General features: G+C 38.3%; 1 protein-coding gene across 1 annotated transcript in view; it reads right to left on the bottom strand.

Annotated features, from left to right (window-relative positions):
- Positions 1 to 8,091, bottom strand: part of tmem198ab (transmembrane protein 198ab) — a 29,842-nt gene extending 21,751 nt beyond the window's left edge. The window contains exon 1 of the mRNA XM_073851324.1: positions 7,648 to 8,091. The gene's annotated coding sequence lies outside the window, so the exon portion shown is untranslated. The remainder of the gene's footprint in view (positions 1 to 7,647) is intronic.
- Positions 8,092 to 15,083: the final 6,992 nt, after the last annotated feature.

Here is a 15,083-nt window from a genome sequence, read left to right as displayed (position 1 = left end):
TGGAAAAAAAAAAAAAAAAAAAAAAAAAAGAGACTCATGTGCAAAACAAATGCTTACTGTGGGCTGGAATCGCCTGAAAGATGTTTATAATATAACAAGAAGTTTTGCATTTTACGCATTTTCTTTATGCTAAAGCATAGGCCCAAAAAAATGTGTATCCATTTTGGTGGCCACTTTATCCTTAAAAGAAAGAATCAGTGTTAAATTTAAATAGATAGTTCACCCAAAAAAATGAATTACATTATGATTTACTCACTGTCAAGTCGTCCCAGGCTCTTCCAAGCTTTATAATGCCAGTAAATGGGTGTTGAGATTTTGAAGTACAATAAAGTGCATCCATCCATCATAAAAGTACTTCACACTGCTCTGGAGAATAAATAAAGGCCGCCTGAAGCAAATCAATTTATTTGTGTAAGAAAAATATCCATATTTAGTATCTTGAGACTAGCATATTCTTACTACGTCTATGTCCTACGTCATTTGCTGGAACGCCATTCTCTCATGAACGCACATATGACAGTTAGCGGAAGCTAAAGATTACAGTTTATAAAGTTTTAAATATGAATGTTTTTTTTATACAAACGCATCTACTCACTTTAGAAAGGCCTTTTATTAACCCCCAGAGCCATGTGGAGCACTTTTTATGATGGATGGAGGCACTTTATTGGACTTCAAAATTTTAACGCCCATTCACTACCATTATAAAGCATGGAAAAGCCAGGACATTTATTAATATAACTCTGATTGTAGTCGTCTGAAAGAAGAAAGTCATATACAACTATAGGATGGCTTGAGGGTGAGTAAATCTTATCTAAATCATCGGGTAATTTTAATTTTTAGGTGAACCATCCCTTTAATATATGTGACCCTGGACCACAAAACCAGCCATTTAGGGGTACATTTTATGAAATTTAGATTTATACATCATCTGAAAGCTGATGTATCAATAAGCTTTCCACTGATGTATGGTTTGTTACGATAGGACAATATTTGGCCAAGATACAACTATGTGAATATCTGGAATCTGAGAGTGCAAAAAAATAAAATGAAAATATTGAGAAAATCGCCTTTAAAGTTCTTAGCAATGCATATTACTAATCACAAATTAACTTTTTTTACAGTAGGAAATTCACAAAATATCTTCATGGAACTTCATGGATCTTTACTTGATATCCTAAAGATTTTTAGCATAAAAGATAAATCAACAATTTTGACCCATACAAATGTATTTTTGGCCCTTTCTACAAATATACTTGTACTTACGACTGGTTTTGTGGTCCAGGGTCACATATGGTCATCAAATGACTGTCAGAGGTAATACTAAAAGGCCTAAACCAGATCATCCCAGGCCAACAGGGTGAGGTTACAAATTCAACACACATGAAATCTACCTGACACGTTAAAAAAAAGAAAAAAGAAACAGGCTTTCCTCAGATTACCACACCAGATTTCACTACAATGCTTGGCTCTGACAGAGAGCTAAACAAAAGCTTTTGTGGCCACTCTACTACAACTCAACACAAATAAGTTGTGGCATTGCTCAGACCACTGAATATCACAGCTAGCTAGGGAAGAGTTCTGTAGTAAACAGACTTGATCAGTGATGACAGCCCATAGATGGGAATGCTACTACTCTAATAAACACACGGACATCAGATCCCTGACGCATTCAGTTTATTTAAGGTTGCATTAAATCTGAATCAGACTGAAATGCATTATTCTGTATCATTACAGGTTTTATTGTGTGCCAAATAACATATTTCAGGAAAAAGGATGTGAATAATTAGATTCTTTCCAAGCAATGCATTGCAATGGACCTTAGTCATGGTAGTCACCATATACAAATTTTACACAAATGAAAACAAGGTTATAAGAATAGACATACTGGATTTTTTAAAGGGATAGGTAATCCCAAATTAAATCATCATTTGCACATAGTCATGCTTTTTCAAACCTGTATGCTTTTTTTTTTTCTGTGGAAGATATTTTGAAGAATACTTGTAACCAAATAGTTTTGGTGATGATCTCATTTCATTTTCTTTTACGTTCCACAGAAGAAAGAAAATGCTACAGTTCTGGAATAAATAGATTTAACTGCCAATGCCATGCCAAACAACTGCCCGCTATACTTCAGAAAAATCCTTCAGGTCCCACAAATTCTTTAGTTTTACAGCATTTTTGTGTATTTGAACCATTTCCAACAATGACTGATTTTGAGATCCATCTTTTCAACCTTTAAATAAACTGTATATTATTAAATTAAATTATTGTAATTACATATTCTCCTACTTTTCTTAGTGACATTTGACTTTGACTCGAAGGAAGTAAAAATCAAAACTTTGGATGGAACCCAGCTAACGATGGTTAGGGTTAATAAACAATGACTGAATTTTCATTTTTGGGTAAACCATTTCATCAAGTCCACCAATTTTCACAAAAAGATGTATTTTTCAATGTTCTATTGGCTGAACAATCTACACTGAAATTCTCAACAGACCAACTTTTGAAACTGACTGTACTTTCATCCCACAAAGGCTTGCTTTCATTTGCATCAAATTACATGCTGTCTACCCACATCCATACAGCTATTTCTTGAAAGACTATTTAGAACAAACAAACTAGTTGCAGAAATGTCCCATGCAATAACAAGTAACAGTTTTCATAACAACACATGGTGACAGTGCAAGTGTGATGCAAAGTGTGTTTGTGCACGCTGGCATTTAATAAGATTCTGCAGGACATGTGGCTTGTGTTGAGTGGATTATTAGTATTATGACCTCACCGCCCTCCACCCTCTCTGTACGCTTTTGTCTTTTCCTCATAGCACCCCTCAGTCTTTTCAACTCTCTTCTATTGTGTTCATTCAGAGTTTAAAGAATGCCTCCATCTAGACACCTGTGACTTCGCAGCACATACCATTTCACTCCATCATTTTGTTCATTATTACCCTGTAACGTACAAAGTACAAAGATCCTCGAGCGCAGACATTATCACATAATCTGTTCCGCAGCCAATACAACCGTTACATAAAATGGGGATAAACATTTAGACTGATTGGGACTTCCTAAAACTAAGCAGTGATTTTCCCTTTGCACTTTGAAATCTGCATTTTCCCACCATAAGAAGGTTTGAGTCATATATTTGTTAGAGTTGGTGGACATCAAACGAAAAAGTCTTTTGGTGATTTGCACATGGAACAAAGGCAATCCACATGTGGCACACACAAGTGAGGAGCAAAGACTCAGATGTAACCAACCAGCTAGAGGCCCACAGGACAATGGATCTGTCTGTTCATCATACAGTGTATCCGAGGAAAATACTTTTCTCTGTTTTTGTGTTCATGCAAGTTGAGCCAGCATAAACGAAGCTAAACCACATCAATATCTGCAGCAATATGCATCATATTATGATGGTACAAACAACTGTTATGTGAGCAACATATGTTTTGGTTAAATGCATCCAATCTTTGAAAAGTAATGGGTCATGCAAAAATGAAGACTAAAGGTCTCACATTAGTGCAACTTCTGTAAAATTTCACAGGCAAAACTGTCTACTGTCAATGGAAAATCTGTGTGGCCAACATATACAGGGAAATATTTTGCCCTTATTGTATGGATTCCTATTGAAATTACTGGATTTAAACTAGTGGTGGGCCGCTATCGGCGTTAACATGCTGCGTTAATGTGAGACTCTTATCGGGCGATAAAAAAAATATCGCCGTTAATCTATTCTCAAAGTTGGGTTGGGAGCTGGGTCTATACTACGCAAGCTATGATGACTTTCACCTTGATATTTTAGCGCGGATGTATACCTAGCCGAATTGCACTGAAGGGGGCGAGAACGAGTCTTCGAACCTGTGTGTATGCCTACTGTGAAATTACCACATCAAACGAGACGTGCTAACATGGATGCAGCTATGAAGCCGCCGGGTTTGCTTCAGGGCAGGTGCGTTGCTAGACCCTTTTTACTGGGGCACGTGCGTGAATTATAATTTACTTTGATAATCCCGAAATAAAGACATTAAACTATATGCAACAACTGAATTGACGCTTCTTAAAGGTTGTATCAGTGATTTCTAGCCTGAAACATAAAGTGTCAAATTCAGCTGACCTTTCATCACGATCCGCTCGCTGCCTGCCCCATAAATTGTCTGTGAAAAAAACGCGTCTCTCTGGTCAGCCTAGGGTCCGAGATATGCCAAAAAAAACAATCGACACTACCAACCTTTCCACAGATAAACAAACAGTGTTCCAACCAATCAGCGTCAGGGGTTTGGTGTTGTGGACTTTCGCTCCGCCTCCCTCACATCCCTGCACCAGTAGGAAAGTCCACAGCACCAAACCCCTGACGCTGATTGGTTGGAACACTGTTTGTTTATCTGTGGAAAGGTTGGTAGTGCCGATTGTTTTTTTGGCATATTTTGGACCCTAGGCTGACCAGAGAGACGCGTTTTTTTCACAGACAATTTATGGGGCAAGCAGCGAGCGGATCGTGAAGAAAGGTCAGCTGAAATTGACACTTTATGTTTTAGGCTAGAAATCGCTAATACAACCTTTAAAGCAACACAGTTTAACCCAAGACTATGCACGCAGATATCCATGCCCGTGCGCGTCTGTGTATTTAACTGCAACGCGCACGCCGCGCAGCCTTTTACGCAGAAGTACATGCAGTGTAGGAATTGTTAGTTACACAAGTTTGTATAGTTAATTGTGTTGTAAATGCAATTGTCAAGCAGTTTGTGATGCATTTTGGAAACAGGAGATGAGCCCTGGTCTATTGCGTCACCTGGCTTGAGAAACCCATTCTCAAAGACTTACTTTTAGTCATTATTTGGGTAACAATTCTGAATGCCTTCGGCAGAATTCAAATTAGCCATTTTAATCTAGACTAATTTCAAGATTACAGTGAGATTAATCTAGATTAAAAAAAATGTATCTATGCCCACCACTAATTTAAACTTAAAATGCCTGATATGCTCATAGTAAAGTTATATTTCACTCTTCACTCAACAAGTTTTAAGGTGTAGTTTTAAATTTCGAACTAGGTTTGGCCTGATTTAGTTCGAAATGTCTCACCATATTCATTCATTAATTTTACTTGATCACTGCAATGATTGAAATGGCACGTGTGTATTGAAGTTACCTCACTTGAGTGTGATGTCCATATTGACAAGCAAAATCAATACGATTAATCATTTATCAGCATTAATTATGCTAACACCCGACAGCAGACCTAAGTATAATCGATAACACATCAGGTGCCAATCATAGTAACCTAAGCACAGCAATCAAGTTTCAATCAAATACACTCAAATCTGTTTCTGTCACATGATAGCCATGATAGCTTTGCTAAATGTGACGTAGTTTCAACAGGAACAGTCTCTCCAGACATGATGAATAAACTGTGATTCAATGTGTGTGCTGACATACAGGACAAATGATGTTGACTGCCCTGGGGGCATCATTTGTGCTCTGCCACTGCTGCTTTACTGTACCACTGCAATCGATGGGTGACATGTGCCAATACCAAATGTTTCTAGCAAAGAATTGCACTGTTTAAAGGCCAAATGACAGTCTACAATTTTCCTGGATCACTACAATGAGCCTGAGAAAGTAACAGACGGTTTGCCAGAAAGACAAATGCCAGTGTGCGCATGTTGATGTCAATAAACAGACTTGGTATGTTTTGGTACATTTTTCATAGCACGCACCAACAAAGTCCTCAATGTGTTGGAACTCTGATGGGATCAGACTAAACAAAGAACCTGAGGAGAACATGGTGATAAGATGATATATCAGGATAAGGTATGGAGATCAAGAGGATATGTGTGTACAGTACAGAACACTAATCAAGATCACCGAGTCCTTTTTAGGAAAAGGACTGTTTGATGTCAGAGAAAGACTGGAATTGTAAGGAATTGAATGATACTGGCTCTCATTTCACATTCGATGAGTGGTATGTCACTGCAAAATGTGTCGAAAAGTATTCTAGAGAGCCATACTGTAAAAAAATTTGGTGTAGAAACAAAGTTTACGCAGAAATTGCTAGTAATTTTCAAAAAGAACTGGCAAGTATTACATTAAATTAAAAGGTAAGTTTTAAGTAGTTTAAAATTTCTTGCAGTACATACATTCCAATGTTTTGGGTTAACCGCGAAAAATCACTTTTTACAGTAAAACACAGGTAGCAACTTCCTATTCAGAAAGTGAGTCAGTTTAGTTTAGTAAAATCTTCAGATTCATTAGAATCACTCATTAGGAAATTGACCCTTCGCAGGGAGACCAATCATAGAGTGTAATCTGCCCTTATTTCCTGACAAACAAACCAGACAGGAGAGTAGATTAACTTTGGTGGAATTGGACTTGAAAAATGGTGTGTACTGATGTTTTTCTGTGGTTGAAACAAGATACCTTCTGATCATTCATGTTTATTTTGTGCTATAGTAAAGAGAAACAGATGATTGGTTAACGTTCCGCTTGAAGTGAGATGCTACTGCGGTCTCTAATGACACAATTTCTTCCAAAATGACAAAATTTGAAAGCTGACACTTTGTTTCATACCAAAAGTAACCTGCTCTGTCTTGTCTATCTGTGCATTGTCAGTTTCCTCTTTGCTTCACACTGTATTTTTTTGTTTTGTTTTACTGCATGAGAACACGATGTGTGGCGATTATGGCCATGGCGCTGTATGTTTCTGGATTAGTAAAAAGAATCGACTCATAAAATGCCTTTTGCATTTTCCCAGAATCAGACTGCACTGCTTGCACTCTCTTTTTTGAGTTCACTACAAAAAAAATAATAAAAAATGTTCACAAGTAAATGCGTTCAGGCAACGGACTGCACTTAACGTACTGTTTGTTTCGCATTGTATGTGTAGTAGTTGTTGTGTTGTAGTACTGTTTATTAATAGATCAGAATATATTTTCAAAGTTTTTTGCACAGTCCACAAATACATGAATCCTGAAAAGTGTAAAATCCTGGAATTCAAGAAATGTTAATATTTTAAATCAAAAAGGTCAATGAAAAGCGCATGATGATATCTCCCAGACTCACCTTTCATATTCACTGGTGCAAGAAAATGATGTTAAATATGATACTATAACACTTGCATGAAATGCATTCAACAAATAACAAAAGCCTTTCTAAGTTCATGAGGCTGTCACACTCAAGTTTGTTTGTATGAGTGTGTGTATTTGGCAAGTCGTGTCTCGTCTGGCACGCCAATGCCCAATGTCTGCATGTAAACAGAAGTCATGTTCACTTTACCCGCAGGTATGAACACACATGGATGGAGATGTCAGTGCATTATTGCGTGTAAATAATAGTCTATAAACAGAGACGGGCTGCTGTAAAGCATACCGATGTCATAACATATAATCGTGTAAATGAACTACAAAATCTCATCCATAAACGCATCTGGACTTTGTGCAGAAGAGACATCACAAGCGAAGTAGGCCACGACATCATTTTCTTGATATGAACGCGTTCATAACACGCAAAACAAATCCCCCTATGCTACAGCCATTTGCAATGACACGCGTGCCCTTTGCTTAAACGACAGTGTCAGTACGCTTAAACTGCCCCACGATTAAATATCATGTTATGTTATATTGAACAAAGCGTCCAGACGCGGCCAATATGCGCTCACCCTGATCGCGGTTCAGCATCCTGCTTCTCCCAGACCCCGGTCCCGTGCTTCGGCTTCGCTTGTCCGACAGTCTAATCTCCGGCGAAGCTGCCACATTCCAGTCCTATCGATTCAGCCTTGCTCACTTGAGCTCTATGGGGAATACAAAGCACTTGTTTGTCTTGACAAAAAGCTTCGGTGATGTTCCCGAGGTTCCTTCGACTCTCGGTCGGCTTTTCGTTGGTTGCGGATGCTGCCAATTAGTCCACGCACCGACTATTGCTTTGCATCTGTGAACAAGTCCTCTAAGACTGATAAAGCGCAAAAAGGATTTAGATTATAGCATCCTGTTCAGTGACTCCAGTGGGATGACAGTCACTGATCAAAAAGACGCCGAAACACACATAAATACTGCTGTTACCTACTCACACAGTCCGGGGCGGACCGTATTGGCCTGAGCAGGCGGGGTCAGGGAGAGATGTAGGGCACGCGAGTGCTACTAGTGGAGGATCGTGAATTTGAATGAACACAGATGCAAATCCATGGGATTCATTCCGATTAATGGGAGTCTCTACTCATGTAGCATCGGGGGGCAAATCTGATAAAAAAAAAACCCAATCCATTTCATATTTGAGTAATCCGTGTCTGTAATAAAACGTTCAGACTGTTGTTTAACAAACAAACTTGCTTCTCCTCTGTAATGAGCAAACTGCATTGACTCCTGAGAATAACTGCAGGTGCAAAACAACAACTTAGTACACAAATCAATACTTTTACACAGTGCTAAACATTTACGGATTATGAAACATTTAATATTTAAATATTAAATATTTAATATAAAAATGTTTTAATAATATTAGTATAATACAACAATATTAAACATTTAAAAAATATTTCAATATTTTGTGAATTTAGTATCTACTGGCACAAAAGAGATTATAAAAGGGACAATACAATTACATAGGTACATTTAGGCATATAATCAAACATTATCAAATAGCCTATATAGTATGTCACTGGATATAATACCATTATATGTCGTTGTTATCCCCCGTTATTATCTACTCAAATATTCCAGCCATAGACTGTAAAAAATATGGACGTAGTATCCGTGACGTCACCCGTAGGATTCTGAAGCGCTATTTTGATGCTCATTGTGGGCGGGATTCGGCCGTCGCCATCTTGGAATCGCGTCACCGCGCGTCACTCCCGGATAATCAAAAATGGGCAAAAAGGCGGGACGTGGGTGGAGCTGGTTGCTGAAACCACGCCCGCCTAGCGCGACAGTGGTGAAAGCAGCGGCAATCCCCCTGTCACTCAAGTGGCCACGCCCTTAATTATGCTGAACTTTAAGGCTTAATATAACTTAAACGGATGAGTTATAAAAAAATTCACCCCCCTCACAGTTGACATGAAGGGCAAAACTAGCTATATAGACCAAAACCATTTTTTGAACCAGGCTGTAAACATACTTTTTTCTGCTGTAAAGTTGGGCATTTTAACATGGGGAGTCAATGGGACTGACTCCCTTCTGCAGCCAGTCTCTAGCGGCCAGTCGATGAATTGCATTTTAAGACACTTCCGTGTTGGTTTCAATAGAGAGAGCGGGAGGTTGCCCCTTGATTCCAGCCCAACAATCCAACAGACGAAGGAAAATAATGACGTGACCAGCTTGACGTAAAAAGTACAATAACTGCTGCCATCTGGTGGATATAAGGTTTATTACACGTAAGAGATTTGAGAAAGCTGCGGAAATTATGGCTACTTAAAGGATTAAATTACCCAAAAATGGAACACAAACAGAGATGTTAGGTCCAGTGTCTCCCTCTATCATAAAAATGCCATGAAAGTGTGATAGAATTTTTATTTTGAGGGGGAATTATTACTTTAACAGTTGCAACAAGGAATTTTCTCAAGCAACAAATGATTTAGCAGTAAATACTTGTTCTTAACTAATTTAACGTAATAATAATCAATTTAATACTGTTATGTACCAAAGCAATACTCTGAATCTGGGGACAGCAGTTAAACCAAACATGTTAACAGGAAGAAATGGACTCCTGGTGAGGCTCTAGAGCAGGGTTCTCCAAAACTGCTCCTTGACCCAGCACACTTGACCCAGCTAAACAAGGGTTTTCAGGTTACTTGATAATAGCCGACAGGTATGTTGGAGCAGGGTTGGAACTGAAGTCTGCTGGATGGTACATACAAAAAATAAATACGGGTTCTTCAGTGGTTCTTTGAGGTGGTTGAGATGCTATATAGCACTGCTGCCATATAAAGAAACTGTTAAGTAGTATGGTTCTTCAGGGGTTCTTTGGGGTCGTTGAGGTGCAATATAGCCCCACTATAAAGAGCCTGTAAAGTTCGCTATGGTTCTTCAGTGGTTCTTTGGGGTCGTTGAGGTGCTAAATAGCCCCACTACCATATAAAGAACATGTAAAGTTTGCTATGGTTCTTCAGTGGTTCTTTGGGGTCGTTGTGGTGCTATATAGCCCCACTACCGTATAAAGTACCTGTAAAGTTCGCTAAGGTTCTTCAGTGGTTCTTTGGGGTGGTTGAGGTGCTATACAGCCCCACTGCTGTATAAAGAACCTGTTAAGTCTAGTATGGTTCTTCAGGGGTTCTTCGGGGTGGTTTAGGTGCTATATAGCCCCACTACCATATAAAGAACCTGTAAAGTTCACTATGGTTCTTCAGTGGTTCTTTGGGTTCGTTGAGGTGCTATATAGCCCCACTGCTGTATAAAGAACCTGTTAAGTCTAGTATGGTTCTTCAGGGGTTCTTCGGGGTGGTTGAGGTGCTATATAGCCCCACTGCTGTATAAAGAACCTGTTAAGTCTAGTATGGTTCTTCAGGGGTTCTTCGGGGTGGTTTAGGTGCTATATAGCCCCACTACCATATAAAGAACCTGTAAAGTTCACTATGGTTCTTCAGTGGTTCTTTGGGGTCGTTGAGGTGCTATATAGCCCCACTGCTGTATAAAGAACCTGTTAAGTCTAGTATGGTTCTTCGGGGTGGTTTAGGTGCTATATAGCCCCACTACCATATAAAGAACCTTTAAAGTTCGCTGTGGTTCTTCAGTGGTTCTTTGGGGTCGTTGAGGTGCTATATAGCCCCACTGCTGTATAAAGAACCTGTTAAGTCTAGTATGGTTCTTCAGGGGTTCTTCGGGGTGGTTAAAGTGCTATATAACCCCACTACTGTATAAAGAACCTGTAAAGTTTGCTATGGTTCTTCAGTGGTTCTTTGGGGTGGTTGAGGTGCTATATAGCCCCACTACCATATAAAGAACCTGTAAAGTCAGGTATGGTTCTTCAGTGGTTCTTTGGGGTGGTTGAGGTGCTATATAGTCCCACTGCCATATAAAGAACCTGTTAAGTCTAGTATGGTTCTTCAGGGGTTTTTCGGGGTGGTTGAGGTGCTATATAGCCCCACTGCTGTATAAAGAACCTGTTAAGTCAGGTATGGTTCTTCAGGGGTTCTTCGGGGTGGTTGAGGTGCTATATAGCCCCACTGCTGTATAAAGAACCTGTTAAGTCTAGTATGGTTCTTCAGGGGTTCTTCGGGGTGGTTTAGGTGCTATATAGCCCCACTACCATATAAAGAACCTGTAAAGTTCACTATGGTTCTTCAGTGGTTCTTTGGGGTCGTTGAGGTGCTATATAGCCCCACTGCTGTATAAAGAACCTGTTAAGTCTAGTATGGTTCTTCAGGGGTTCTTCGGGGTGGTTTAGGTGCTATATAGCCCCACTACCATATAAAGAACCTTTAAAGTTCGCTATGGTTCTTCAGTGGTTCTTTGGGGTCGTTGAGGTGCTATATAGCCCCACTGCTGTATAAAGAACCTGTTAAGTCTAGTATGGTTCTTCAGGGGTTCTTCGGGGTGGTTAAAGTGCTATATAACCCCACTACTGTATAAAGAACCTGTAAAGTTTGCTATGGTTCTTCAGTGGTTCTTTGGGGTGGTTGAGGTGCTATATAGCCCCACTACCATATAATGAACCTGTAAAGTCAGGTATGGTTCTTCAGTGGTTCTTTGGGGTGGTTGAGGTGCTATATAGTCCCACTGCCATATAAAGAACCTGTTAAGTCTAGTATGGTTCTTCAGGGGTTTATCGGGGTGGTTGAGGTGCTATATAGCCCCACTACCATATAAAGAACCTGTAAAGTCAGGTATGGTTCTTCAGTGGTTCTTTGGGGTGGTTGAGGTGCTATATAGCCCCACTGCCGGTTTTGGTTCAGTGGTCCTGTTAAAATGCTATATAGCACCACTGCCATACAAAGAATTTGTTAAGCCCCTGTATTGTTCTTTAAAGGTTATCCAACTTTTTTTAGTCTCTTAGTTTAGCTGGAAAAAGGATTAAAAATAACATTAAAATTCAGTGTATTTCCTGAAGATAGCATGGTTCTCAACTTTTTTTTTTTTTGCCCCCAAGGCCCCCTATAAGGAAATATGCGTAGAAAAACCTTTCAAAATAGCTTTTGCTATTGTAATAAATTCCTATTTATAGCCAACATATGAGAGTAGAGTAACATATCTAAAATCTAAGGAGGAGAATGCTATAGCCTATGTCCATACAGAATTGGTGCAAACTGCTGTCCCACAACCAAAAAAAAAAAACACATTTAAAAAGCATTTAAGTATTCAAATTTTAGATGTTTACTAAAATCTGTTAATGTCACTACCGAACACCATTTTTCTATAATTAAACACAGTTTTTTGGGAGTCATTCCATAACATAGTTTTTATATGTGTACTGTTCTTAAACTGTTCAGCACTGTGCTAGCTAACCATGGGCTGAGCTAGGTTCAAAAATGCCTAAAATTGTCACTAACGAAATGACCAAAACATTTTGTGAAGTCTCTGTAATGACATCTTTGTTTTTTGAGGTGCTATGCCATAAAATTGTCACTACTGTAACAGTCATGGCCAAAACATATCATTGTTTTGGTAGTGACAAAATAGAACACATAAGCCTTTATTTGGGGGAAATAAACAAACTTTGTGAACAGTTATGCAAAGTTTTAGTATTTTAGTTTTAGTTAAAATTCTGTAATGTGATGTGGTCACTACCAAAACATTATTGCCACTACTGAAAATGTGCACGATTAAATGTGGATGTTCTGTCAAAAATACTGAATTATCAACTAAGATGTTATAAGTGTTTGGTTCCTTAAGTTTGAAATCTGTATGATCAACTTTTTGCCATTTACAAACTAAAATTGGATTCAAACACAACAAATCTCAAATCAAACTTAAAATATTGTTAAAATTGTAATATTAATTTACCTCTAAAAACATTTAAATAAAATATTTATTTTATAAAAAATATATATTTATAAAGAAGATGTAAGCAAAATTAAATATCCAATATATCCAAAGCAAAAATTTGGGGAAAGGACAAATATTCCAAAACTTTGTGAAAATACAATATGAGACTTAACTGCACAATTACTAGAAATGTGTACCTTGGATATTATACAATTTACATACATAATTTGTGAAAAAAGACACATTGTTTCAAGATGTTTCCATCTCTGACTTTGAACCAATTCTGTAGAATGGTCCATATAGCACCTTTAAAGATAGGTGCTATATAGCACTTAAAGTGGTTCCCCTATGATTCCAAGCCAGTGAATCACTTTTAGTGCTATTTAGCACCATATTTTTAGAGTGTAGCTCTCCAATAGCAGGTTTGAGGACATACTGTACGTGCAACAAGGTACGAAACTGGCATACAAGCACCCACATAGCATAACGCAACACTCTGTCAGAGAAGAAAATTACTGGTAGAGAAAGTAAGTAAGCAAAAGGAGGCAGCTCATTATGCAAAGGCAATATATAACAGCTGGGCAAAGCACAAATAGCTCAACAAGAATAAGGAAACAAGCTTGTTGCATCAAGATTGGGAATTGCAGGCTGATCTGGATCGGAAACTTGAAAATTGATACTGTGGTCCAACTCGCACAGGCTTTTATATATTGTGGAGTCAACAGTGCCTTGGGAAGATGCAGAGGAAGCATACAAACAGATCAAAGGGTTGGCCACTGTAGGCCACTGAAACAAATGAGTCAGATGAAATAATCTAAGGCAGACTATCAGATGCCTACCAAGTCTGCTGAGAGAAGCAGTAACTGGCTATATTGTTTAGAGAAGAAAAAGACTATACTTAGGCCTCGAATTGAAAAAGACCCTGTTGAAAAAAAAAACAGCATATACTGGTTAGGTATATTTTGAAGCATGGCAGCTGGTTTGAGCTGGTTTAAACTGCTCCTTGGTTGGGGATGAGCTAGTTTACGCTGATTCTGAGCTGGTTACAAGCTGGTTATGAGCTGCATGGTCATGGCCAGGAGCTAGTTGCTTAGAACCAGGACATGACCAGCTTAAACCAGCTCATGACCAGCTAATAACCAGGTCAGGACGGTTGGACAGGGAAGGTTGGGGAGGGGTAACCTGTGGCTGTTTGGTTGAACCCTCTGCAGATGTCATGGCCATATCAGTGAAACAAACTCGAAAGACAGCGCCCACCTGTTGACCCCAGTGATGTTAATAACCTCTAATACCCCTCCCCTTGCTTTATTCCCCTTCACCCTTCAACATCGTATCAAAGTCAATGAATTAATGATTGTAAGTAGTCTCCAAGAAGTAGGCCTTATGAATATCCAACAATGTTCTTTCATACATTTATATTTCTTAAACACAAAAATTAAAGTTTTCATTTTGTGCCCTATGGACCAGTGTTGGGGGTAATAATATTACTTTTTCCAAGTAACAAAGTAACGCACTACTTTTTAATTGACAAGAAAATATCTGAGTTACTTTTTACCACCATTTATTGATTAAAGGCTCTCCTGTCCCCATGTTAAGAGAAATTGTGAAGATGTTACTTTAGTTCTAGAATAAATGTGAACATGCCAAAAAATAATCTCACTCACTAAAAAAACAAATACAGTATTCCTCAAAATGAATAAAAACAGTGACATTCAGTCCAAACCTGCAATAATTAAATAATATAAATAATACAAATATCCTTTATGTATTTAATGCCATTTTATTAACCAATGTCTTTGCTGTCGACCTTCGATGATCAAATTAATAATAAGATAATAAGAAAAAATTAATCAAGATAATCTAACATTTGTTTTCCTTTTTTTATTGCTTAAGAGATTTCTTCTGCGGTCTACTGTACAGACATGAATTTACTTTTTTCTAAGCCTGAGGCTTTTGGTGTGAAAAGGCTTTTACATTTGCCAAAAATAGAACTTTTTATATTAAAAACAAACAAGCAAGCCCTAAAAAAAGTAACTAACATAATAAGTTACTTTTTAGGGAGTAACTTAATATTGTAATGCATTATTTTTAAAAGTAACTTTTAAAAGGAAACATAAATATAAATACGTCTTTTCCATCATTCAACACATGATGGCGCCATATTCCTGCTACAAGCACCGAG

Source organism: Garra rufa, chromosome 12, assembly GCF_049309525.1.
Source record: "Garra rufa chromosome 12, GarRuf1.0, whole genome shotgun sequence".
NCBI lineage: Eukaryota > Metazoa > Chordata > Actinopteri > Cypriniformes > Cyprinidae > Garra > Garra rufa.
This window is presented reverse-complemented; position numbering and strand designations above follow the sequence as displayed.